This window comes from Pan paniscus, chromosome 14, assembly GCF_029289425.2.
Source record: "Pan paniscus chromosome 14, NHGRI_mPanPan1-v2.0_pri, whole genome shotgun sequence".
NCBI lineage: Eukaryota > Metazoa > Chordata > Mammalia > Primates > Hominidae > Pan > Pan paniscus.
The window spans coordinates 19212898-19239021 of record NC_073263.2 but is presented as its reverse complement, the minus strand read 5'-3'; the positions used below and the strand labels follow the sequence as shown (position 1 = coordinate 19239021).

The following is a 26124-nucleotide window of genomic DNA, read 5'->3' as shown; positions in this document are numbered from 1 at the left end:
TACACCTTTTACAAATCAAAACGATCACAGACTGAAATGTAAAAAGTGCAAAACTATCTAGGTGTGGTGGCATGCGCCTCTCGTCCTTCTACTCGGGAGGCTGAGGCAGGAGGATCGCTTGAGCCCAGGAATTTGAGACTGTGGTGAGCCATGACTGTACCGCTGCACTCCAGCCTAGGCAACAGAGGGAGGATCTGTCTCTGGGGGAAAAAAAAAAAGAAAAGAAAAGTGCCAAACTAGAAAACTTCTAGAAGATAACAGCAGAAAATCTAGATGAACTTGGATTTGCCAATGAGCTTTTATATGCAACACCAAAAGCAAGATTCATGAAATAATTTCTTGAGATACCTAGTTTCCCTAAGTAAGAAGAAATGGATCAAGAGATCTGCACATGCACATTTTGCACACTGAGGGCCACAGTCTGGGTAGCCAGCCCCTGGAAACAGACATATGCTAGGAATGCTGACATCAGCCAAAGACTGCTGGGTCTGACCTGCAGACCCTGGCCGCATGACAGATGAAGAAATGCACTCAGACACAGGTATCCATCCCCTGAAAGAGCAGGCTAGAGGTCCAGGCAGCTTCACAGAAAGAGCTGTAGCAGCCACCAGCCCTGACAAGCTGGCGCCCTGTGCATTTATTCAGTACAGATTTAATGACAAAGGTCTTGAGTAAACACCACTAGAGGGTAATTAACATTGCTGACCTCCCGAGTAGAGAGCAGTACTGCACCCACAGAGGACCAAAGGTCGGTCTTAGGACCACATGAGCAAACAAGCCATTTAGATGAACTCCTCTACATTCCTATGTATCTACGCCCTAAGCTTTTAAGAGAATTCAGTTGCCTTCAGCCAAATCTTTTACTGAAGCCATGCAAACCTCCCGGCCTTCCAAGAAGGTTTGTGTCTATTTCCTATAAGTTTATTTTTATAATTTCTCCCACTACCCTGACCAATCCCCTACATTAACTTATTTGTGAATAAGGAACAATTTATTCCTCATCACACTGAGGAGCTGTGTGACCCTTCCTGCTGGATCAGAGACAAACACCAAGTGCCTTCCTAACACCAATGTCATCCTGAACGTCAACAGAAAACACTGGCTGTGGAGAAGTTTTTTAAACCTCTTGAAGCATTTTGCCAATGACCAGATTTCAATCATCTTCATTTACAAAAATTTTAAAACCAGTGGCAACAAAGGCACAGTACTTAATAAAGCAACTAAGTTAGAAGTGCAAGACGCTGATTTATATGCTGTTGATAGATCTGGAGAGGCAGGACCATTTACTAGGCTGAAAAGGTGGTGGTCATCTGGTATCTTCCTAAAAAAGTATATCAAGGTCCTAATCCTTTTCCAGAAGGCAAACTGAGGCCTGGAACAAGACAAGGTCTTCTCCAAGGCCACACAACTAGTCAGTGACAGAGGATTCATTTCAAAGTCCTGTCCTTTCAGGTCTGTGCCTACAAATCAACACTTAATCTGACTATTTCAACCTGGCCAAAAGCAACACAAAACACCCAACCATGCATTTTAGGGGAAGAAAATAACGGAGGCAACTGAGAAGACAGACAGGGGCAAGTCCAATGTGGCCTCCCAGATAAACCTCAATGCACTTACTTCTTTTGGCACAGACACTTCCTTCTGAACTTTGAAGGAAAGTCACATCACATTGCACTCTGTCCATGTGAATTCAACCCCGCTGGGTTAACCAAACTTAAACGCATTAAATTCTACAAATAGGCCGGGCACAGTGGCTAACACCTGTAATCCCAGCACTTTGAGAGGCCGAGGCGGGTGGAACACCTGAGGTCGGGAGTTCGAGACCAGCCTGACCAACATGGAGAAACCCCATTTCTACTAAAAATACAAAATTAGCCAGGCGTGGTGGCACATGCCTGTAATCCCAGCTTCTCGGGAGGCTGAGGCAGGAGAATCGCTTGAACCCAGGAAGCAGAGGTTGCGGTGAGCCAAGATCGCGCCATTGCACTCCAGCCTGGACAACAAGAGCGAAACTCCGTCTCAATAAATAAATTCATTCATTCATTCATTCATTCTACAAATAGCCACTAGTAAAATTATTAAGATAGAAAACCATGATGGGTACTAACATTCACTCAGAAGGACTGGGCTAAAACTAATTCACATACGTGTAGCTCTGGCTCGGAGAAGACACAGGGCTTGGAGGAGGCAAGACTGTTCAGCATGAATTAAAATTGATTTATGAGCTTGCTGTAGCACTTGGAATAGAAAAAAATAATCTTTTCAGCGCTTTTGACCCCTCTCTCAAATTACACCAGGGTGCGACTGAGGAACAACAGCGCAGACCACCCATCCTTCTCGATCCTTCGGGAAATTAACTTTTTTTTGGATGGAAGAGTCAGTAGATGAGGCTTCATTTTCCATCAGGGAACACGAACTGCTGCGGGAAGATCCCAGCTTCTGGCTAAAGCTGGGGCAGTAGGAGCCGCCAGCTAGCTAGCCATCCAGTCCCCAGAGCCCGGGCTTTAGGTAAAGCGTGGAGATGCAAACCAGTTTTGCCGCCAAGGACCCGGCCAGGCGCGTCTTCTCCCGGGCCTCACAAGGAACAGGTTAGGGAGACGACTTCCAACTTTCTCTGCCCGGCCCTAAACGCTCGCCGCCCCTGCCCAGCCACCCACTCTCTGGCAGCCTGCAAGTCTCCATGCAGAAGCGGCTCCGTGCTGCCCAGCGCTGGCGCCCCGGCGGCGCGGAGCCCCGCGGCCAAATGATAGGACTTGAGGGCAAAGGAGGACAAAAGTTCTCACGAGGTGGGCACTGCGGGAAGGAGGCCGACGACCCCAAGATTCTCCGGCGACCCCGGCGGGCCACCCCGGGGCGGTGAGGGTTCCCGCGGCACGTGTGCGGCGGCGCCGGCCGCTTCCCCCGCCGCCCGGGAAGGTCACGCCGCCCGGACGCCGAGGCTCTCCCCGTGCCCCGCTCCCTCCGCCCCGCACGCTCCCCGCAGCTGGAGGCGCCGGGTCGGTCTGCGCTTACCGCCGCGCCAGCGTGGCCACGTCCCGCTCAGGCTGCGCCGCCTGCTCTTGGCTCCGGGTAGCCGGCCGGGGCGGCCACTTAACACCGACGTCGGCCGCGGTCGGCTCTCCGCGCAGGCAGCCCTAGAGGCGGCCCCGCGAAGCTCAGGAGCGCCCCTGCGACCGGGGGGCGGACTGCGCAGTGCCACGCTCGGGCAGGTACCTGGAGCCGCCGCAGCCCACCGGCTCTGCCGCCATCCCCCGCACGGGAAGCGGAAGTGGGCGCGGGACCGCGGCGCGCCCAGCCCGGCCAGTTCCCGCGCCCAGCCCAGCCCGCGAGCTGGCATGGCGCTGCTGCCTGCCCTAGGAAAGCTGTGGGGCAGGGCCTGCGCCTCTGGGGACTTTCCCGCCTCTGGGCTCCCCGAGACCCTCTCTGAGGTCGGACCCTCAGCCAGCTGGGCTGAGGATGAGGGCTGGGGGCTGGGAATGTCAGTGGTTGGGAGGACTTAAGTTTTTAGCTAGTTTGACCTTGTTGGGAGGCTAAGGCCTTATTTATAAATTATATTTGAGTACAAAATTATACTCGGGATTCAAGGCCCTAATATAAAATACAGTTGAGTATGAAAATACAGGAATTAGCCGGGCGCGGTGGCTCACACCTGTAATCCCAGCACTTTGGGAGGCTGAGGCGGGCGGATCACTTGAGGTTAGGAGTGCAAGACTAGCCTGGCCAGCATGGTGAAACCCCGTCTCTACTAAAAATACAAAAATTAGCCGGGCGTGGTGGTGCGTGCCTGTAATCCCAGCTACCCGGGAGGCTGAGGCAGGAGAATCGCTGGAACCCGGGAAACAGAGGTTGCAGTGAGCTGAGATTGCACCACTACACTCCAGCCTGGGCGACAGAGCGAGACTCCGTCTAAAAAACACACACACACACACACACAAAACAAAAAACTGGAATTGTAGTGATGGAAAGTAAATTCCCTTATTACCAGTTTTGTTTTTTTTCTTTTCTTTCTTTTTTTTTTTTAAAGCCAGGCCGGGCACGCTGGCTCACGCCTGTGATCCCAGCACTTTGGGAGGCAGATGTGGGCGGATCACCTGAGGTCAGGGGTTGGAGACCAGCCTGACCAACACATGGTGAAACCCCTTCTCTACTAAAAATGCAAAAATTAGCCGGGCATAGTCGTGGGCGTCTGTAATCTCTGCCATTTGGGAGGCTGAGGCAGGAGAATCACTTGAACCCCGGAGGTGTAGGTTGCAGTGACCCAAGATCGCGCCATTGCACTCCAGCCTGGGCAAAAAAGTGAGACTCCATCTCAAAAAAAAAAAAAAAAAAAAAAAAAGCCATTTCCCAATCCCCCTCTCCCAAGGAAATCCATCTGATGCCATTTCTGCAAGTGCACTGATGAAAACTGTAACACTGTCAGCTCTGATCTTGTAGTCCCTAAGGAACTATAGGTTATATCTGTGGTTCTCTGGCATTTTGTTAAACAAGTGAAAGCATTCAAGGAAGCTGTTGTTTGCCCAGAGTAATTTTCTTTAATGCCCTAAGACAAAGGGTCAGAAAGGTCTTGGTCTATTTGAGACAGCCACTCAACATAACACACAGCCACTGCCTTCCCATTGCTTTGGTTCAGCCTTTGTGTATTGATTTTCATTTTCAACACTATTTTCTTCCTTAAACAGGGTGTGGGCCAGGCGCCGTGGCTCACGCCTGTAATCCCAGCACTGTGGGAGGCCGAGGTGGGCAGATCACCTGAGGTCTGGAGTTCGAGACCAGCCTAGCCAACATGGTGAAACCCTGTCTCTACTAAAATTACAAAAATTAGCCCAGCGTGGTGGCGTGTGCCTGTAACCCCAGCTACTGGAGAGGCTGAGGCAGGAGAATCACTTGAACCCGGGAGGTGGAGGTTGCAATGAGCTGAGATTGCACCACTGCACTCCAGCCTGGATGACAGAGAGAGACTCCATCTGAAAAAGAACAAAAACGAAAAAAAAACAGGGTGTGATGACACATGCCTCTAGTCTCAGCTACTTGGGAAGCCAAGGCAGGAGGATCGCTTGAGGCCAGGAATTGGAGGCCACAGTGAGCTATGATGGCACTGTTGCACTCCAGCCTGGGTGACAGAGAGACCTCATCTCTAAAACACACACACACACACACACACACACACACACACACACACACCCCAACTGTCCACACAGTGTAATTTTCTTTTACAACTTTCAGTCTTGTTTGGATGTGCTGTTGGTATTTTGTTTTTTGTTTTTTCTGTTTTTTTTTTTTTTTTTTTGCTTGTTTCTTTTTTTGAGACAGAGTTTCACTCTTCTCGCCTGGGCTGGAATGAAATGGCACGGCCTCAGCTCACTGCAACCTCCGCCTCCTGGGTTCAAGCGATTCTCCTGCCTCAGCCTCCCGAGTAGCTGGGATTACAGGCATGCGCCACCAAGCCCGGCTAATTTTGTGTTTTTTAGTAGAGACAAGGTTTCACCATGTTGGCCAGGCTGGTCTCGAACTTCTGACCTCAGATGATCCATCTGCCTCGGCCTCCCAAAGTGCTGGGATTATAGGCGTGAGCCACTGCACCCGGCGTGCTGTTGGATTATTACCTATGTTATTTAAGTGATTTGATTGGTGTTAGTGCTTAACATGAATGCACACCTGAATAGACCTCCCAGGCTGTAGTAGATGTTATGACGGGATCAGAGTGCCTGGTAAATTGGCACTCATCAGAATCAGCACTTTAGAACTAGGGCTTCTGGACCATAATTGAGTTACAGAAACAAGCCAGGGAGTTGGGATGACTTGTCCAAAGTGATGGGAAATTAACTAATTGGAAGCAGATCCAGGAGCCGTAACTAGTTACAGCAACCTAGAGGGGCTAGCAGTATCACTTGGTCCAGTGGCTTTTGCACCTTAAGAAAATGAGATCCAAAAGAACCCTGATTAAGGACGGACTTGGCTGGGTGCAGTGGCTCACGCCTGTAATCCCAACATGTTGGGAGGCTGAGGCAGGAGGATTGCTTGAGCCCAGGAGTTCGAGTCCAACCTGGGCAACATAGTGATGTAACTGCCCAATGGGTTCTTCTTGCCTGCTGCCTTGACTGAGCCAGTTTATCAAGATGGGGGAATTGCAATAAAGTTTAATTCACACAAAGCCAGCTATACAGGAGACCAGGGTTTTATTATTACTCTAATCAATCTCCCCGAGAATTTGGGGATTGGAGTTTTTAGGGATAATTTGGTGGGTAGGGGGCCAGTGAGTAAGAGTGCTGATTGGTCAGGTTGGAGATTAAATCATAGGGAGTCTAAACTGTCCTCTTGCGCTGAGTCGGTTCCTCGGCAGGGGCCACAAAACCAGATGAGCCAATTTATCAATCTGGGTAGTGCCAGCTGATGAAGCCATCAAGTACAGGGTCTGCAAAATATCTCAAGCACTGATCTTAGGTTTTACAACAGTGATGTCATCCGATGAGCAATCTGGGGAGGTTTAGAATCTTGCAGCCTCCAGCTGCATGACTCCTAAACCATGATTTGTAATCTTGTGGCTAATTTGTTAGTCCTACCAAGGCAGTCTAGTCCTCAGGCAGGAAGGGGGTTTCTTTTGGGAAAGGGCTGTTATCGTCTTTGTTTCAAAACTAAACTATAAACTAAGCTTCTCCCAAAGTTAATTCAACCTACACCCAGAACAAGGACAGTTTGGAGGTTAGAAGCAAGATGGAGTCAGTTAGGTCAGCTCTCTTTCACCATCATAGTTTTCTTGGTTATAATTTTTGCAAAGGCAGTTTCAGTGAGCCCCTGTCTCTACAAAAAATTAAAAAAAATTTTTTTTTAAACCTGGTGTGGTGGCATATGCCTGTAGTCCCATCTACTGGGGAGGCTGTGGCAGGAGGATCGCTTGAGCTCGGGAGGTTGAAACTGAAGTGAGCCGTGTTCATGCCACTGCAGTCCAGCCTGGGCGACTGAGCAAGACCCTGTCTCAAAAAAAAAAAAAAAGTAAAAGAAAAAGAAAAAAAGGAAGAACCCTGTTATAGATTAGAAAGAGCACTGGACTTGGGGTCAGGATGTTTGTGTAAATGTCTCTGTTGACCTTTGGTGAGTCAGCCTTTCGTAAACTCCAGCCACAGCATGACTGCATCACCAGTTCCTTTGAAGCCCCTATGCACCATCAACCTGCTGGAACAATCCACCATGCAGGGTGCCTGGTACTCTCCTTGAGCCTTTGGCCCCAAGCCTAGTGCTTTATCTTGTCTTCCTTGAGCCCCTTCCTCTCCTATCCTCACAAGGGCTGTTCCAAACTCTCATCACTCCCAAGCCTTCCATATTTCTCCACTCCATGCTTCCCCTGTGCAAGCATCAGCTTCAATTTGTAATATAAGAAACAATCAGAATTTTGCTCAGATTTTTAATACCTAATCTACAAAGTTACCTTTTTTTTTTTTGAGATGGAGTCTCACTCTGTTGCCCAGGCTAGAGTGCAGTGGTGCCATCTCGGCTCACTGCAACCTCTGCCTCCCAGGTTCAAGTGATTCTCCTGCCTCAGCCTCCCAAGTAGCTGGGATTACAGGCGCCCCCCACCACGCCTGGCTAATTTTTGTATTTTTAGTAGAGACAGGGTTTCACCATGTTGGCCAGGGTGGTCTCGAACTCCTGACCTCGTGATCTGCCTGCCTTGGCCTCCCAAAGTGCTGGGATTGCAGGTGTGAGCCCCAACACCCAGCCATTTTTTTTTTTTTTTTTTTTTGCACAAACTCATTCGTCTTCTGTCCAACTTACTTGCAGTGTCCCCTTGCCTAGCCCAGTGGCCTGTAAGAATGAGGTTGGGGAAGAAACCAAGGGTTAGAGAGGCCACGTTACACAGGTGCTAAGAGAAGAGCAGGGACTCAGCAAAGTTCTGTGCAACTCCGAAGGTCAGGCACTCAGCTGCTACACTGTGCGGTGCTCCCTCCCAGAGGCTTCTTATTAAAAGCAAGTGGGCTGCAGGAACTGGAAGTTCTTTCTTCTGAAATACATCTCCCTCTATAATATTTTATAAAAGTCACTTTAGCAGCTTAAAATCCCCCACAACAGTGGCTCTTTCTGCTATCTTTATTTTAGGAATAGAGAAATAAATATATAGATGTTAAAATGCTTCCTATCTCTCAGATACTCAGAGAAGTGACTGTAAAATCATCTGGTTGGCACTAAATCAAGAAAGTGTCCATGCAAGCTTTGTTCTCAGTGTAATTTCTTAGGAATCCTGGCTGGGCATGGTGGCTCATGCCTGTAATCCCAGTATTTTGGGAGGCTGAGCGGGGCAGATCACCTGAGGTCAGCAGTTTGAGACCAGCCTGACCAACATAGTGAAACCCTGTCTGTACTAAAAATACAAAAATTAGCTGGGCCTGGTGGCATACGCCTGTAATATCAGCTACTCGGGAGGCTGAGGCAGGAGAGTCGCATGAACTAGGGAGGTGGAGGTTGCAGTGAGCCAAGATTGTGCCACTGCACTTCAGCCTTGGTGACAGACTAAGACTCTGTCTCAAAAAAAAAAAAAAAATTCCTAGGAATCCTATGGCCTCTTGAGAACAATATTTTAGAGACATGGGTCACTGCTCTCTATAGAGGTAGCTCAACTCGATAGTATTTCAGACCTAGGTTCCAAACAGGAAACACGTAAACACACTGACCTCTCTGCTCCAGGTGACTGTTTGCTGCGCTTGGGATTGCCCGATTCAGAGATTTCAATGCAGCTAGTTTTGTGATGGGTGGCAGGTGTGACGCAGGTCAGAGGTGAGAGGACAGACATGGAATGTCTGCATAGACGAGCTAGCATTTGCTATTTCAACAGAATTTCACAAAGCACTGGTTAATGACACTAAAAGGAGAAATAATTTCACAAAATGTATCAGTGGTTCTGATACCACATGGGGCATGTTTTAACAAGTGAGTTAATTGGAGTTGCAAACAGATCAACAGCATAAAACATCTCTGACTCAAATATATTTATAGTTAATAAGAAAGAAGATGGGAGGCCAAGGTAGGCATATCACCTGAGGTCAGGAGTTTGAGACCAGCTTGGCCAACGTGGAGAAACCCTGTCTCTACTAAAAATACAAAAATTAGCTGGCCGTGGTAGCGGGTGCCTGTAATCCCAGCTACTCAGGAGGCTTAAGCAGGCAAATTGCTTGAACCCAGGAGGCAGAGGTTGCAGTGCAGTTAGCTGAGATCATGCCACTACGCTCCAGCCTGGGTGACAGAGTAAGACTGTCGCAAAAAACAAAAAAGGATGTGGAGAAATAGGAACACTTTTACACTGTTGGTGGGACTGTAAACTAGTTCAACCATTGTGGAAGTCAGTGTGGCGATTCCTCAGGGATCTAGAACTGGAAATACCATTTGACCCAGCCATCCCATTACTGGGTATATACCCAAAGGACTATAAATCATGCTGCTATAAAGACACATGCACATGTATGTTTATTGCGGCATTATTCACAATAGCAAAGACTTGGAACCAACCCAAATGTCCAACAATGATAGACTGGATTAAGAAAATGTGGCACATATACACCATGGAATACTATGCAGCCATAAAAAATGATGAGTTCATGTCTTTTGTAGGGACATGGATGAAATTGGAAATCATCATTCTCAGTAAACTAGCACAAGAACAAAAAACCAAACACTGCATGTTCTCACTCATAGGTGGGAATTGAACAATGAGAACACATGGACACAGGAAGGGGAACATCACACTCTGGGGACTGTTGTGGGGTGGGGGGAGGGGGGAGGGATAGCATCGGGAGATATACCTAATGCTAGATGACGAGTTAGTGGGTGCAGCGCACCAGCATGGCACATGTATACATATGTAACTAACCTGCACAATGTGCACATGTACCCTAAAACTTAAAGTATAATAAAAAAATAAAATAAAATAAAATAAAATAAAAAGAAAGAAAAGAAAGCTTGCTTTTGACTATACAATTTTAGTACCCATTAAATATTCTTGGCTGCTGATATAACTTTTATTGAAAACTCCCACAAGTTTTTTTTGGAGTCAGGTAGAATTTATATGTTATTTTATTTGTTCCTTTTATTTCAAGTCGACATATAATAATTGTACATATTTGTGGGGTACAGATTGATATATTAATACATGTATACAATGTGTAATGATCAAATCAGGGCAATTAGCATAGGCATCACCTCAAATATTTCTCATTCTTTGTGTTGGGAACATTGAAAATCCTCCCTTCCAGCTCTTTGACCACAATACATTATTGTTAACTATATTCACCCTACAGTGCTATAGAGCACTAGAATTTGTTCCTCTTATCTTGCTTAAATTTCATCTCCGTTGACCAATCTCTCCCTATCTTTTCCTCCCTCTGCCCTTCCCAGCCTCTAATAACCATAATGGAATTTGTATTTTAAACAAATAAACATGGATTTGGATTTCTGTCGGTCTTCTTAGAATAAGAGGGTGATCTGCATCCAGCAAAAGACTTGTTAGAGCAGTGTTTTGGGAGTGGGCAATTTTTTTTGTCTTTTCCTTGGCAACATCTTAATGGTACAGGGAAAGAAATGGGGAGAGGAAGGGGGAGGAGAAGGAAGCAGAAGAGGGGGAGGGAGAAGGCACTAGCTGAGGCACATATTTTATGAGGCTTAAATTTGTTTTTATTTTATTTTATTTCTCCATGTTCCCTCTGATGGTTAATGAGCCTTAAATTTGAATTTGTAAGATAAATATTTTTAAAAGATAAAACTTACAATAGTAAATCATTAAAGGAAAATGCTCATAAATGGTTAAAATTTTATGGTTCATCAATAAGAGGAAATACTCTTCTCACATCATATGCTTTAGGACAAATCTGGCCACAGTTAACAGGATGTCCAACTATCAGTTTATTTGTTTGTTTAGAGACAGGGTCTTGCTCTGTTGCCCAGGCTGGAGTACAGTGGCATGATCATAGCTCACCAAAGCCTTGAACTCCTGGGTTCAAGCCATCCTTCCACCTCAGCCTCCCCAGTAACTAGGACTATAGTTGTGTGCCAGTATACCCAGCTAGTTTTTTTGTTTGTTTGTTTTTGTTTGTTTTTTGTTTTGTAGAGACAAGGGTCTCACTATATTTCTCAGACTGGTCTCAAACTGCTGGGCTCAAGTGATCCTCCCACCTCAGCTTCCTAAAGTGCTGGGATTACAGGATGAGCCACTGTGCCCAGCCTAGTATATTTATTTTGAGTGTTAAAAAATTCTAGAAGTAGGAAGTTCCAGAGCTGGTTTATTTAACAGCTCAACAGTATCTGGGGGCAGCTTCTCTGTGGTTCTCTTAGCTTTCCCCTCATGACTAGATGGCTGCCACAGCTCTGCCTATCACATCCTCACATGCAACATCCAAAGGCAAGAAGGAAGCATGCTCACATATCTCCCTCTCATCAGAGAAAACAATCTTTCCCAGCAGCCCTCTGTCAGGCTTCCTTTTGTGTTTCATTGGCCCAGAAATGGGTCTCATGCTCCTCCCAAAAGTCAATACTGGGAGGAGATTGGCATTAGCATGATTGCTTGAGAACAGGGTCAGCAAACTTCTTCTGAAGAGAATCAGCCAGTAAATATGTCAGGCTTTGCAGGGTGTGCGGTCCCTGTCACATATATTTAGCTCTGCCATTGTAGAGCCAAAGCAGCTAGACACACCAGAAACAAATACCTATGCCTGTGTTCCAGTGTGTCTGTGGACATTGAAACTTGAATTTTATATATTTTTTACCTCTCACAAAGAATTTTTTCTTTTTTTTCCCCCAACTGTTTAAAACTGTAAAAAGCATTTTGTATGGTGTGAGGACATAAAAAAACAGGTGGCAGGCCAGGTTTGGCTAGCAGGCTGTAGTTGGTCAACCCCTGGTTTGGAGCAATGAAAACTCATCCCCTTGGGGCTGTGGGAGGGTCCACCTTCCCGGAGACATCACTACCCAAACCTGAAAAAAAGAAGGGCAAGGGAAGGGTTGTTGTGCAACTGAGAATGTCCCATACAGCATATTAAGGATATGGGAAAATGCTGAGGGATATAATAATTTGTAAAAGGCAGATTACATGTCTTATGGGCAGGATGATCCCCACCAATTCCGCCTGTTAAAATCCCTGCCATTCACCGAGATCTATGTTAGACGCAGCCACCTCATAGCACCTGTTTCTGATTCCTGGTTCTCAGAAAGCAAACTGGAGCATGCCTTCCTCTCAATAACAAACTTCCCTTTAGTACCTATCATGTGTTGGACGCTGTCAACCCAAACTAACTGCTGGAAATGCAGAAGTGAAAGAGCCAATGGCTAGCCTCAAATAAATCATGGTCCAAGCCGAGGCAGAAGAAACAGGCAATTCTAATCCAGGGGGGCATGAGGCGAGAGGCGTGTGGGTAGTGAGGGCACCCCAGGAGGGCATGGATCAAGGATGGAATAGAAGATTTCAGGGGAGGCCCACAGGAGACCTTCATGCCAACATGGATTTTGCAAAGCAAGTGGCCTTTTGTTAACAGGATTAATGTAGGTTGGTGTATCACCTACCACAGGGGTTGGAAGAGTTGCAACTAAGCCAGACTCTTAGTTGTAATCAACAAAAGCACAAAAGAGATTGATTAAAATGATTAAAAGGATATAGAGTGACTCTTCTGCTTACTGGATGGGGAGGTAAAGTGCCATGAAGAGTTTCCTGAAACAAGGCCCTACGCCCACCACAGACCTGGCCTGTAATGGAAACCACGCCGCTGCCCCTCTAGAGCTCTGGATATGATGGTTTGTGACGCTGCCTCTTCTTGTGCCAGGGCCACAGCCTGGTAACTATTGCTCCTCCAAAGCCTGGCGCCTCCGTACCAGCATTGCCTGATACATCACTTCCACACTGTGTCTACTGCCTTGGATTGCTCATGTCTAAGTTAGTATCTCGTGTAGACACAGCTGATGGAGGGAGGCTGGGTCATGTGCCTGTACCCTGCTAGCTCTGGCATCTGCCTTGGAGAGGCAGGACTCATTCTTGTGTTAGGAAATTCCCAGAACATAGGCAGGGTTTTCAAACCCTGCTAAGCAGCCAGAAAACATGACACATGTCCACTCTGCACTGACTGAGCATTCCAGTCTGAGGAAACATGCAAAGACACAGAGGTGTGAACCGGCAGAGCACATTTGGGGAACGGTAAGCAGTTTGGTTCTGCAGGAGAATAGAGCAGGGAGTGCTGGGAGAGTGGCTTGGAGCAGCCGGCGGGAGTCCCTGCTGAACTCATGGCCCCTGTGGCTCCAACCACAAGGGCAAGTACATTTTTTTTTTTTTTTTTTTTTTGGTGGTGCGGCTTGAGGGGAACAGGGTCTTGCTCTGTCACCCAGGCTGCAGTGCAGTGGCATGATCACAGCTCACTGAAGCTCAAACTCCTGGGCTCAGGCGATCCTCCCATCTCAGTCTCCTGAGTACCAAAGGTGTGCGCCACCACCTTCAGATAATTTTTGTATTTTTCTGTAGAGATGGCATTTTGCCATGTTGCCCAGGCTGGTCTTGAACTCCTGGTCTCAAGTGAACCTCCTGCCTTGGCCTCCCAAACTGCTAGGATTACAGGTGTGAGCTACTCCACCCAGCAAGGGCAAGTACTTGTATCTTAGTGTTCCCTGCTGAGGCCCAGGAGCTGTGACTTACTCCTTGCCTGGCCCAGGGCCCTGCCCCTGGTAAGTTTTAGTCAGTATCTGTCTAAAGGAATTGTTGTCATAAATCTGTTGAATTGCATCATTGTTGTGAAGTAGCACGTGTACACAACTTCTCTCTCTCGTGTGTACAGATCCGCAATGTACTATTTTATAATCATATTAATAATGGTTCCCCCAGTAAAAATAACCTGAATTTAGACCTTTTGTATCTAAATACTTATATGGTACCCAACACTAGATACTTAGCCATTTACAAACATTTTTAAAGTGCTTTTATTAAATGAATTATTCTGGTCAAACACAGGCAGATACAACCATTGAAAGCTCACAAATAAAGGCCCAGCACAGTTGAGACGCCATCACCTTAGGACTTAGCATGCAGGCTCTGGGTCAGACACCTGAGGGGAAAATCCTAGCCTCTCTGCTTCCAGCTGGATGAGTTGGAAAAGTCTCTTGGGGTGGGAATGAGAGGAAAGATCAGGTTCTGCCAGGTGACACTCTAAGTACTCCCTGCTCCATGCTGCTGCTTCTCAGCTTCATGCAATTGCACCTTTGAGGACTCCCATGGGCCACATTCTAACCCTCTTATTTTATTTTATTAATTTATTTATTTCTAGAGACAAGGTCTCACTCTGTTGGCCAGGCTGAAGTGCAGTGGCTTGATCATAGCTCACTGCAGCCCCGAGCTGTCGTGTTCAAATGATCCTCCTGCCTCAGCCTCCTAAGTAGCTGAAACTATAGGCATGTGCCACCACACCTGGCTAATTTTTAAATTATTTTGTTTGTCTGTTTGTTTATAAAGAAGGGGGAATCTCATTATGTTGACCAGGCTGGTGTCGAACTCCTGGTCTCAAATGATCCTCCTATCTCAGCCTCTCTAAGTGCTGGGATTACAGGTGTTAGCCATTGTGCCCAGCCCTAACTGTCTTATTTACAATAGTATTCTTTTCCTCACTGTGTCTAAAATTGTAAAACATGGCCAATTCCCAAATGCTCCATCATTCATTTTGCCAACCTCTCTGTTCCAACTAAGCCCTGGAAATTTGGAGATGAAAAGCCACACCTCATTCCATTCACTAAGAATCACAGAGCCAGGCACAGGGAGCTGGGAGCAGCAGTGCATGGGCACAGAACCTAGCCCAGAGCGCCAGGAAAGGGTCTGGGGGGGTGGCAAGAGCTGAGCCTTGAAGCAGGAGTAGGAGTTAGGCAGGGCAGAAGGAGGGAGCACACCATAGGATTGCAAGGAGGTAGGGGAAGGCATGACCGTGTCCAGGAGCTACAGGGGCTCCAGTCAGGGTAGGAGGAGAGATAATGGGAAGGAGACCAGCAAAGGAGGCAGAGCTGATCTTGAGGGGTCTCACAGGCCCTGCTAAGAGAGTGTAGAGTTTTAGAGGATGGTAGAGGGAGCCGCTGAGTAATGCAGACATCGTGATTTGAACGTGGCTGTGTGGAGGAGGTTGACAGCATGGACTCTGGGTTGACTATCCAGTCCCCAAAAGATGACCTTGTGATGGTGAGAAGCTCCTGTAAGCCTCAAATTTCTCATGTTAAAAATGGAAGACTGGGTCAGGTGTGGTGGCTCACTCCTGTAATCCCAGCACTTTGGGAGGCTGAGGCGGGCAGATCATGAGATCAGGAGTTTGAGATCAGCCTGGCCAATATGGTGAAACCCCGTCTCTACTACAAATACAAAAAAAAAAAAAAAAAAAAAAAATTAGCTGGGCGTGGTGGCATGCACCTGTAGTCCCAGCTACTCTGGAGGCCGAGGCAGAAGAATCATTTGAACCAGGGAGGCAGAGGTTGCAGTGAGCCGAGATGGGCCACTGTACCCTAGCCTGGGCAACAGAGCGAGACTCTGTCTCAAAAAAAAAAAAAAAAAAAAAGGGAAGAATGGTGTTACTTGCCTCAGAAAAATTTGTGAAGATGAGATGATACATATAAAGCACTTATTACAGCCTCTAGTACTTAGTAAGTGGTCAATAAATGCTAACTATTATTGCTATTGATCATTTGAATAACAATGAGGTATATAGTTTGCCTCATTTTTTATAGTTGTGATAATGGAATGAATTAACTTTGTCACAGCAAAAGAAGTTTAAAATGTTAATTGTGTATCCTGATAGAAAATATAAACTTGAAACATTTTTATTTTTTAGAGACGGGGGTCTTGCTATGTTGCTCAGGCTGGTATCGAACTCCTGGTATCAAGCTATCCTCTCCCCTCAGCCATTGTGCCTGGTTAATATAAACATTTGTTTATTCATTCCACAAATATTGATTGACCATGAAGGATGTACCAGACACAGTTCTAGGCTCTTGGGAAAAAGTAGAGAACAAGGCTGACAGAGGTCCCTGCTCCCCTAGAGCTTACATTTTAGCCAGAGGCAGATGATGAAAAAGGAAACAATGTAATTCACAAGGCCTGTAAATTCCACCAGGGTAGAGAAGGTGTTGCATTTGTACCTTGATCTATCCCAAGTGCATAAGATAGGACATAGGAGCAGGCACTCAATGAATGTGCTGAATGACTGGAAGGAGATTATTTCAGATAGTGCTGTGTGCAAGAAGGCAAGGAAACGGCCCGACATGACAGAGTGGGAAGGTCGGCTTGGCTAGATGCGATGTGCTCCTGAGAAAGCCCTGCTGAGCTAAAGCAGATGGTGTGAAGGAACCAATCATGGGACAGTCTTTGGGACGGCTATTCCAGGCCAAAGAAGATTCCGTGCCTAAGCTGAAGGCCCCAAGGCAAGGCTGTGCTGGACCTGCAGAAAGAAAGATGGAAAGGAATGAATGAACCCCACAGTACAGGGACCAATCATTTGTGGGTCTTTGGCAGGCCTGTCTTTCATCTAACAGGAGACTGTTTTTGCCTCCAGAGGGCACTTGAACATAACAAATGCATCTAAGGGCCAGCTTGGGTTAGCACTTAGAGAAGCAGTTTGCCGAAGGCATAACTTGAGAGGGCTAGGAATGCAAGAAGAAAATAATCTCAGCTGAAGCCTTTGCTTATTGAAATTTGAAAGCACCTCTTTTAAAAATTAAATTTTCTTGAGATAGTTAGTACAATAAGCTAGCAATGTGGGCTTTCATACATTAGTGTTAGTTTAATAATATAGCCCTCCCCCTGGTGGATAGATGAGAGAGGGGTTTGACAGGTGTAGGAGAGGGGAGGAAAGGCTAATTTAGAGCGGTCTTGGCAAGGGTGTCAGGCGTGGGTGAGACCCAAAGCAAGGAGGCTCTAAGAAGCTAGAAGGCCACATAGAGACGGCCAAGGGACAGGAGAGAATGAGTACAAGAAGTCAAGAGGATGGGCTAGGGGAACCAGAGTACTTTGATGTACTTTAGAAAGTGTCCTGAGGACAGTTCTGCCTGGTCATATCTCTGTCATCTCCAAAAATTATGTGCTAAGCACTGTTTCAACTCAGTTCTATGCCACATGCTGTGCAATACACATTAGTGTGACATGATCCTGGTCTTCCATGCACTTAAAATCCAAAGCAATTTTACACATAAATGTACTAAGAATGAGTCATTTTTCATGGAGGGGAAAGACGAGTATCTAGATAATCTAACTTGAAGGGCACGAAACCACTTCCGCTTCTGTCTGATCTCCTGTAAGTTCCGCTGCTGCGGGCCTTTCCGTGCCCCTCCCCCGGAAGTTCTGTTGCTGCGGGCCTCTCCGTGCCCCTCTCCGGTAAGTTCCGCTGCTGCGGGCCTTTCCGTGCCCCTCCCCCTTACTTTGTCATTTGGCTTTGGGCACTAAAGACCTTGTGAAGAAGGTAATGGGATCTAGAAGACTCGTCCATCTGGGTGCAACCTCTCTGGGCCCCCACAAGCCTGGCACCTGTTGCATTGCATATCTGGTTAGATTACCTGCTCCACATCTGTGATCCCTGCTGGATCACCAGCCCCTGGAAGCAAGGAGCAAGTCATACTCATCCGTGTATTTAAGGGGACTAAAGCTTCATTCTTCACACCGTGTTATACATTTACACTAATATCTATCTATGTATTATGTAAACATGCATGTATGTTCATCTATTGCTATTTTTTTGAGACAGGCTCTGAACTCTGTCACCCAGCCTGAGTGCAGTGGCATGATCATGGCTCACTGCAGCCTTCATCTCCTGGGTGCAAGCAATCCTCCCACATCCACCTCCCAAGTAGTTGGGACTGCAAGTGCATGCCACCACACCCAGCTAATTTTTTTTTGGTATTTTTTATGGAGATGGGGTTTTGCCGTGTTGTCCAGCTGGTCTCTAACATCTGGGCTCAAGAAATCCACACACCTCGGCCTCCTAAAATGCTGTTTTAGGCTGTGTTTGATACTGTAATTTGATCTGGTTTATAAGATAGACCAGCTGGACACACACACACACACACACACACACACACACACACACAGGCTTCAAATATTTCATTTGGGCAGCTGGACCAATCCCTTCCTGGTGGTCCTTCTGCACCCATGCAACCTCCCAGAGCAAGTCAGATTCTTGACACTGGTCCTTCCTATCTGCTCATCCCACTGGAGAAGACTGAGAATGCCTATCTGTATCTCAGGATAGGACCAATCCTAAGTTTTCAGGCTGGCTTCATCCAAAGATATGCTATACTTTGGAATACAGAAAAACTCTTCATAACATCCAGTGCTAAATATATTTATTGCTTTATAATACAGTGGAATGCAAGAGCAACGCTATTTTCACTTAGACTTATGCCTTTTAGTGATAGATTCAAGATTCTGCAGCACCATGAATTATTAATAGCTGGAAACAATATTCTTATTTCTTAACATTATTTCATTTTCTTCAGCCCTTGCATGTGGCAATATATTAACATTCTTAACAACATTCTGGACTGTTTGATAAGGTCGACTAATGAAAGTTCACTCTTACATCCATAAGTAGTAATTGCTAAAAAAATTGTGTTCTCTAGGAGTGGCTACATTAGAAATCAGAAGATATCCTTATAAAGACCAGTGTTTACTAACCTTCTAGATAACAACCTCACCCAAAATTGTTTTTTTGTATAACTTCCTTGATTTTATATAGACTTTAAAAAAATTTTTTTTTATTTTTTATTTTTTTTTGAGATGGAGTCTCGCTTTGTCACCCAGGCTGTAGTGCAGGGGCGCGATCTCTGCTCACTGCAACCTCTGTTTCTGGGGTTCAAGCAATTCTTCTGCCTCAGCCTCCTGAGTAGCTGGGACTACAAGTATGCACCACCATGCCTGGTTAGATTTTTTATTTTCAGTAGAGGCAGGGTTTCACTGTGTTGGTCAGGCTGATCTTGAACTCCTGACCTCAGGTGATCCACCCACCTTGGCCTACCAAAGTGCTGGGATTACAGGTGTGAACCACTGCACCTGGCCTATATAGACTTTCAAAGGATATTTCCATTCCACCTTTCCATTTTGACTATAACAGCTGCAAACACTTATATAGTGCATACTCTGTGCTAGACACTGCTATAAGCACTATTCCATATTTTAACCCATTTAATCCTCAGAGCAACCCTGCAAGGTAGGTGCTGACATTATTCCCTTTTCCACTGATAAGGCAACTGAGACACAGAGAGGGTGCGAAAACTTGCTCAAAGTCCCACAGAGAAAGGCAGGGCCTGGCTGCCTGGTTGCACCTATCCTGCAGCATGGCAATGTTCCGCTGTGTCTACTCAACACCTGAGCACTGGAGGCTTAGTGTGATTGCTTTATTCTCTGGCTTTTTCTTTCTTGGGAGAAAATTTCAAGTCATTTAAGAACATATATTAGAATTTTCTTTTTCTAGTGATGAACATTTTGTGAGCAGTCTATTATGACACGTGGCACCCTTCAAATTGCTTAGTCCACAAATTGTACCAGCCCCCTGCCTTGCCTCTTTACCTGAGAACTGTCTCCATGTATTAAAGAGTTAAGGAGGCTGGACGCAGTGGCTCATGCCTGTAATCCCAGCACTTTGGGAGGCTGAGGTGGGCAGATCACTTGAGGTCAGGAGTTCGAGACCAGCCTGACCAACAGGGTGAAACCAGTCTCTACTACAAAAACACAAAAAATTAGCCAGGCGTGGTGGCGGGCACCTGTAGTCCCAGCTACTCGGGTGGCTGAGGCAGGAGAATGGCGTGAACCCGGGAGGCAGAGCTTGCAGTGAGCAGAGATCACGCCACTGCACCCCAGAGCAAGACTCCGTCTCCAAAAAACAAACAAACAAACAAACAAACAAAAAACAAAACAGAAAGTAGCCAGGTGTGGTGGCACATACTTGTAATCTCAGCTACTTGGGAGGCTGAGGCATAAGAATCCCTTGAACCTTGGAGGTGGAGATTGCAGTGAGCCGAGATGGCACCACAGAACTCCAGCCTGGGCGACAGAGCGAGACTCTGTCTCAAAAAAAAAAAAAAAAATTATTGCCTTGCCTACCTTGATTGTTATGATGATCAAATTAAATGTGTGTGGCAGCTCTTTACAAAATTGTATATGAAGCAAAATATGAAGTTGTTAAAAGATCATCAAGATGGTTGGAAATTAAACCAAAAAAAAGAAGCCATCAGAATTGACTGATGAGGAAAAACCTAAAGAATCCACAAGAAAACTAATAGAACTGATAAACAAATTCAGTAAAGTTGCAGGATTCAAAATTAACATACAAAAAATCAGTAGCATTTATATATGTCAGTAGTGAACAATGTGAAAAAGAAATTTAAAAAGTAATCCCATTTACAATAGCCACACATAAAATTAAATACCTAGGAATTAACCAAAGATGTGAAAGGTCTCTATAATGAAAGTCATAAAAGATGGATGAAGGAAATTGAAGAGGACACCAAAAAATGGAAAGACATTCCATGTTCATGGATTGGAAGAACTGATATTTTTAAAATGCCCATTCTATCCAAAGCAATCTACAGATTCAATGCAATCCCTATTAAAATACCAATGACATTCTTCACAGAGATAGAAAAAAAAATCCTACAATTTACATGGAACCACAAAAGACCCAGAGTAGCCAAAGCAATCCTAAGCAAAAAGAACAAAATTGGAACAAATTATAATACTATAATGTGATTCCTCCAATCTCTAGTATAATCAAATTATACTAGAGAGCTATAGTAGCCAAAACGGCATGGTACTTGCATAAAAACAGACACATAGACCAATGAAACAGAATAGAGAACCCAGAAACAAATTCATACACCACAGTGAACTCACTTTCAACGAAGGTGCCCAGACATACATTGGGGAAAAGAGAGTCTCTTCAATAAAGGGTGCTGGGAAAACTGGATATCCATATGCAAAAGAATAAAACTAGACCACTATCTCTCCCCATGTACAAAAATCAAATCAAAATGGATGAAAGACTTAAGAACTCAAACTATAAAACTGCTACAAGAAAACATTGAGAAAAATCTCCAAGACATTGGTCTGGGCAAAAATTTCTTGAGCAATATTCCACAAGCACAGGCAACCAAAGCAAAAATGGACAAATGGGATCACATCAAGTTAATAAGCTTCTGCACAGCCAAGGATACAATCAACAAAGTGAAAAGACAACCCACAGAATGTGAGAAAATATCTGCAAACTAGCCATCTGACAAGGGATTAATAACCAGAATATATAAGGAGCTCAAACAACTCTATAGGAAAAAAATCTAATAATCTGATCAAAAAATGACGAAAAGATTTGAATAGGTATTTCTCAAAAGAAAACAAGTGGCAAACAGACCTATGAAGAGGTGCTCAACATCATAGATCATCAGATACATGCAAATCAAAACTACAATGAGATATCATTTCACCCCAGTTAAGATGGCTTATATCCAGAAGACAGGTAATAACAGATGCCGGTGAGGAGGTGGAGAAAAGGAAACCCTTGTACACTGTTGGTGGGAATGTAAATTAATACAGCCACTATGGAGAACAGTTTGGAGGTTCCTCAAAAAACTAAAAATTGAGCTACTTTGTCATCCAACAATCCCACTGCTGGGTATATACCCAAAAGACAGGAAATCTGACTATAGAAGAGATATCCACACTCCTGTGTTTGTTGCAGCACTGTTTACTATAGCTAAGATTTGGAAACAACCTAAGTGCCCATCAACGAATGGATAAATAAAATGTGGTATATATACACAATGGAGTACTATTCAGCCATAGAAAAGAATGAGTTCCAGTCTGTGCAACAATATGGATGGAACTGGAGGTCATTATGCTAAATGAAATAAGCTCAGAACAGAAAGACAAACATCTCATGTTCTCACTTATTGGTGGGATCTAAAACTCAAAACAATTGAACTCATGGTCATAGAGAGTAGAAGAATGGTTACCAGAGGCTGAGAAGGGTGGTGGGGAGTTGGTGGGGGGAGGTGGGGATGGTTAGTGGGTACAAAAATAGAAAGAATGAAAAAGACCTACTATTTAACAGCACAATAGAGTGACTATAGTCAATAACTTAATTGTATATTTTTAAATACCTTAAAGAATGTAATTGGATTGTTTGTAATTCAGAGGATAAATGCTTGAGTACTCCATTCTCCATGATGTGATTAATATGCATTGCATGCCTATATCAAAACATGTCATGCACTCCATAAATATATACACCTACTATGTACCCACAAAAAAATTTAAAAATAAATTTTTAAAAAAGAATACACTGATGAAATGAATGAAATTAATTAAAAGTTTCCTAGGATGTGGTAGCAAGTCTCCGAAAATGGTCCCCCAGTGAGCCACTGCTACTGGTACCAGCAAGGAAATGTAGTTCCTTCCCTTTGAATCTGGACTGGCCCTGTGACTCATTCTGCACCAGTAGAATGTGATGAAAGTGATGCTATGTGACTTTCCATTCTGTGCAGCTGTAACCTGGTGTGAATGAATGCTCACTTTAAGGCAAGTCAGCTGCTCTGTAAGAAGTCCAAATATGCTGAGATGCCATGTTTTGAGGAAGCCCAACCTAGCCAGGTACAAAGGTCATAGGGCAAAGGTGTAGAGAGAGGCCCAGTCAGCCCCTGTTTCTTCCAGCTATTCCAGCTGAGGCATCAGATGTGTGGGTGAAGAAACCATCCTGGACATTCAGTCTTATCTGATGGCAACCACATGAGAGATCAAAGTAGGGACCACCTAGCTGAGCCCCGTCCACCACAGAACTAGGACAGATAATAAATTGTTGTTTTAAGATACTAAGTGTTAGGATGGTTTGTTTTGCAGCAATGGATAACTGGAATATAGGATGATTTTGTTTCTTCATTTTCTTGTAAGGCTTGTTGAGTTAATTAGTATAGAATTTTATGAGATACCTAGGACAAAGTCACCTATCTATATCAGAAGCAATTTCAGTTGATTTTCTATTTCTTGCCAAAGGTGCCTTGTTTCTAAAGAGTACATTTCCAGGGGGCCCTGGGAAGAAAATGACTGGTGAATCAAATACCATAATAGAAAGTTAGAAGAGGAAAAACATCTTCTACTTTCTGGCTTTATTTTTGTTGCTCTCATAAATGATTGCTCTGGAAAAAAAATTACACAAGTTATATTAGTTTTTCAAAGCACAGACTTTTGAAATCTCATAAATGATTGCTCTGGAAAAAAAATTACACAAGTTATATTAGTTTTTCAAAGCACAGACTTTTGAAATTTGTGGGGAATTTATTGAAATTCTCTTTATGGTTTAATTTATGGCTAACTAGAACTACCCTATTAATTCTCTTTTTTATTAAAGTCTTATTTATTTATTTAGAGACAGGGTTGTCTCTAAATTTATTTATTTATTTAGAGACAGGTTGGAGTGCAGTGGCTCAATCACTGCTCACTGTAGCCTCCACCTTCTGGGCTCAAGCAATCCTCCCACCTCAGCCTGCCAAGTAGCTGGGACCACAGGTTCACCATGCCTGGCTAATTTTTTGATGCTTTTTTTGTAGAGACAGGGTCTCCCTACATTGCCCAGGCTGGTCTCGAACTCCTGGGCTCAAGTGATCTTCCTGCCTTGGCCTCCCAAAGTACTGGGATCACAGGCATGAGCCACCGTGCTCAGCCTAAAAGTCAGGTTTATTGAGGTATAATTTATATGTAGTAAAATTCACAGTATAGGTGTACAGATTTATGAGATTTGACAAATGTGAGAGGTCATATAAGCCCACCAGAGTCTTAGCAATCTCTTAATAGACTGTTTCAATATCCCCCAAAAGGGTCCTCCTGCCCCTCTGTCATCAATTCCTTCCTTCCATCTCTTTTTCCTGGTAACCAGGGATCAGATTTGTGTCCCTATAGCTTTGTCTTCGCAATGTCATGTAAATGGAATCATACAGGATTGGTCATCTTATGTCTGGCTTCTTTCACTTAGCATAATGCCTTTGAGATCCATCCATATTGTTTCAGATTTTTACCTTTAGTACTGTACCAATTACATCAACTTCTTTATGTGTATTCTAAGGGCCTGCAGAGTTTTGAATAGCTAAATAAGACATAGGGACATGGCAATGTTTCTCAAAGCTCTGTCAGAGGAACACCTGCAGAATCACCTGGGGTCCTTGTTGGATTCTCAGATTGAGATCTACTGAGTCAGTGTGTCTGAGCTACTACTCAGTAATATGTGTTAACAAACACCCCCGTGTGACTTTTACACATGACTAAAGTAAGAGACCCTCAGCTATTCCAGAATGAACAAGTATATCAGATGGTCCTGAGTTAGAATGTGGCTTTGCCACTTATTAGCTGTATGAAGTTGGGCAAATTACTAAAGATCCCTCTGCACCTGTCTCTTTCTTTTTAGTTGGAAACAGTTAATTTATTCACCAAATATTTTCTGAGCACCTATTTTTAATTGCAGGTACAGTTCTAAGAACTAAGCTTGCAGCAGCTGATAAGACAAAGTCCATGCCTTCGTGAAGCACATATTCTGTCACGGCAAGATAGACAAGCATTTTAGCACATAAATATATGCGATAATTTCGGATCATCGATACTCTGTAGAAAATGAAACAATGTTTTGACATTGAGGGTACCTTAGTTAAGGTACAGCCTAGGCTACTTGTAACAAAGAGACTGGGAAATACATTTAAACAAGATGGAAGTGGGTTCCTCCTCTTTTCTCCTTAACTGTCTGAAGGAGGTGGTGAAATACACATGTAGAATGCCTTTGTCACCCACATCTCTACAACCTTCCATTTTTCTGTTGTCTAGTTGCTTCAATTCCTATCATCTTGTCTGTATTCCAGCTAGGAGAAAGGAGAAAAAGGTTGTGGGAATATGTGCCCATTTTTTTAAGGGTACATCACTTCTGTTCACATTCTATTGATTAGAACTTCTAGTCCATGACACATCTATCTGCAAGGGAAGCTGGGCAATGTAGTCTCTATCTCTGTGGCCACATGTTCAGCTAAAATTCCAGACGAGGATGGCTATAGGTGGACAAGAGCAATCCCTGCCAGAGTGCAACTGGATGAGACTACATTAACCACGGTAGTCAAACAAAGCCTCTTTTATAAGAAAGTGATAGTTGAAGGAACCAAATGGTAGAGAAGGCTAAATTTCAATTCCTGCTTGTGACCCTCGGTTGGGCACTTTCACATAGTCACAGCCTATCTGCCCTCATGCAGCAGGGAGGTAATTTACTGTGTCTGCACTACCTTAGAGTAGATTAAGAACAGGGTAACTGGGACAAGATCTTCCCCTAGAGGAAACTGTGAAATTGAGATGGAAGTTTCCATCTCCTTTGTCAAGAGTTTTTAGGGTTTTTATTTTTATTTTTTTCTGGTTTTTTAAAAATTATACTTTAAGTTTTAGGATACATGTGCACAACGTGCAGATTTGTTACATATGTATACATGTGCCATGTTGGTGTGCTGCACCCATTAACCCGTCATTTAACATTAGGTATATCTCCTAATGCTATCCCTCCCCACTTCCCCCACCCCACAAGAGGCCCCAGTGGGTGATGTTCCCCTTCCTGTGTCCATGTGTTCTCATTGTTCAATTCCCACCTATGAGTGAGAACATGTGGTGTTTGGCTTTTTGTCCTTGGGATAGTTTGCTGAGAATGATGGTTTCCAGCTTCATCCATGTCCCTACAAAGGACATTAACTCATCCTTTTTTATGGCTGCATAGTATTCCATGGTGTATATGTGCCACATTTTCTTAATCCAGTCTATCATTGTTGGACATTTGGCTTGGTTCCAAGTCTTTGCTATTGTGAATAGTGCTGCAATAAACATACGTGTGCATGTGTCTTTATAGCAGCGTGTTTTATAATCCTTTGGGTATATACCCAGTAATGGGATGGCTGGGTCAAATGGTATTTCTCGTTCTAGATCCCTGAGGAATCGCCACACTGACTTCCACAATGGTTGAACTAGTTTACAATCCCACCAACAGTGTAAAAGTGTTCCAATTTCTCCACATCCTGTCCAGCACCTGTTGTTTCCTGACTTTTTAATGATCGCCATTCTAACTGGTGTGAGATGGTATCTCACTG

General features: G+C 44.6%; 1 protein-coding gene across 1 annotated transcript in view; it reads right to left on the bottom strand.

Moving 5' to 3' along the window:
* Window positions 1-4305, bottom strand: part of MPHOSPH8 (M-phase phosphoprotein 8) — a 68273-nt gene extending 63968 nt beyond the window's left edge. Inside the window, exon 1 of the mRNA XM_034936381.3 lies at window positions 3013-4305. The gene's annotated coding sequence lies outside the window, so the exon portion shown is untranslated. The remainder of the gene's footprint in view (window positions 1-3012) is intronic.
* Window positions 4306-26124: the final 21819 nt, after the last annotated feature.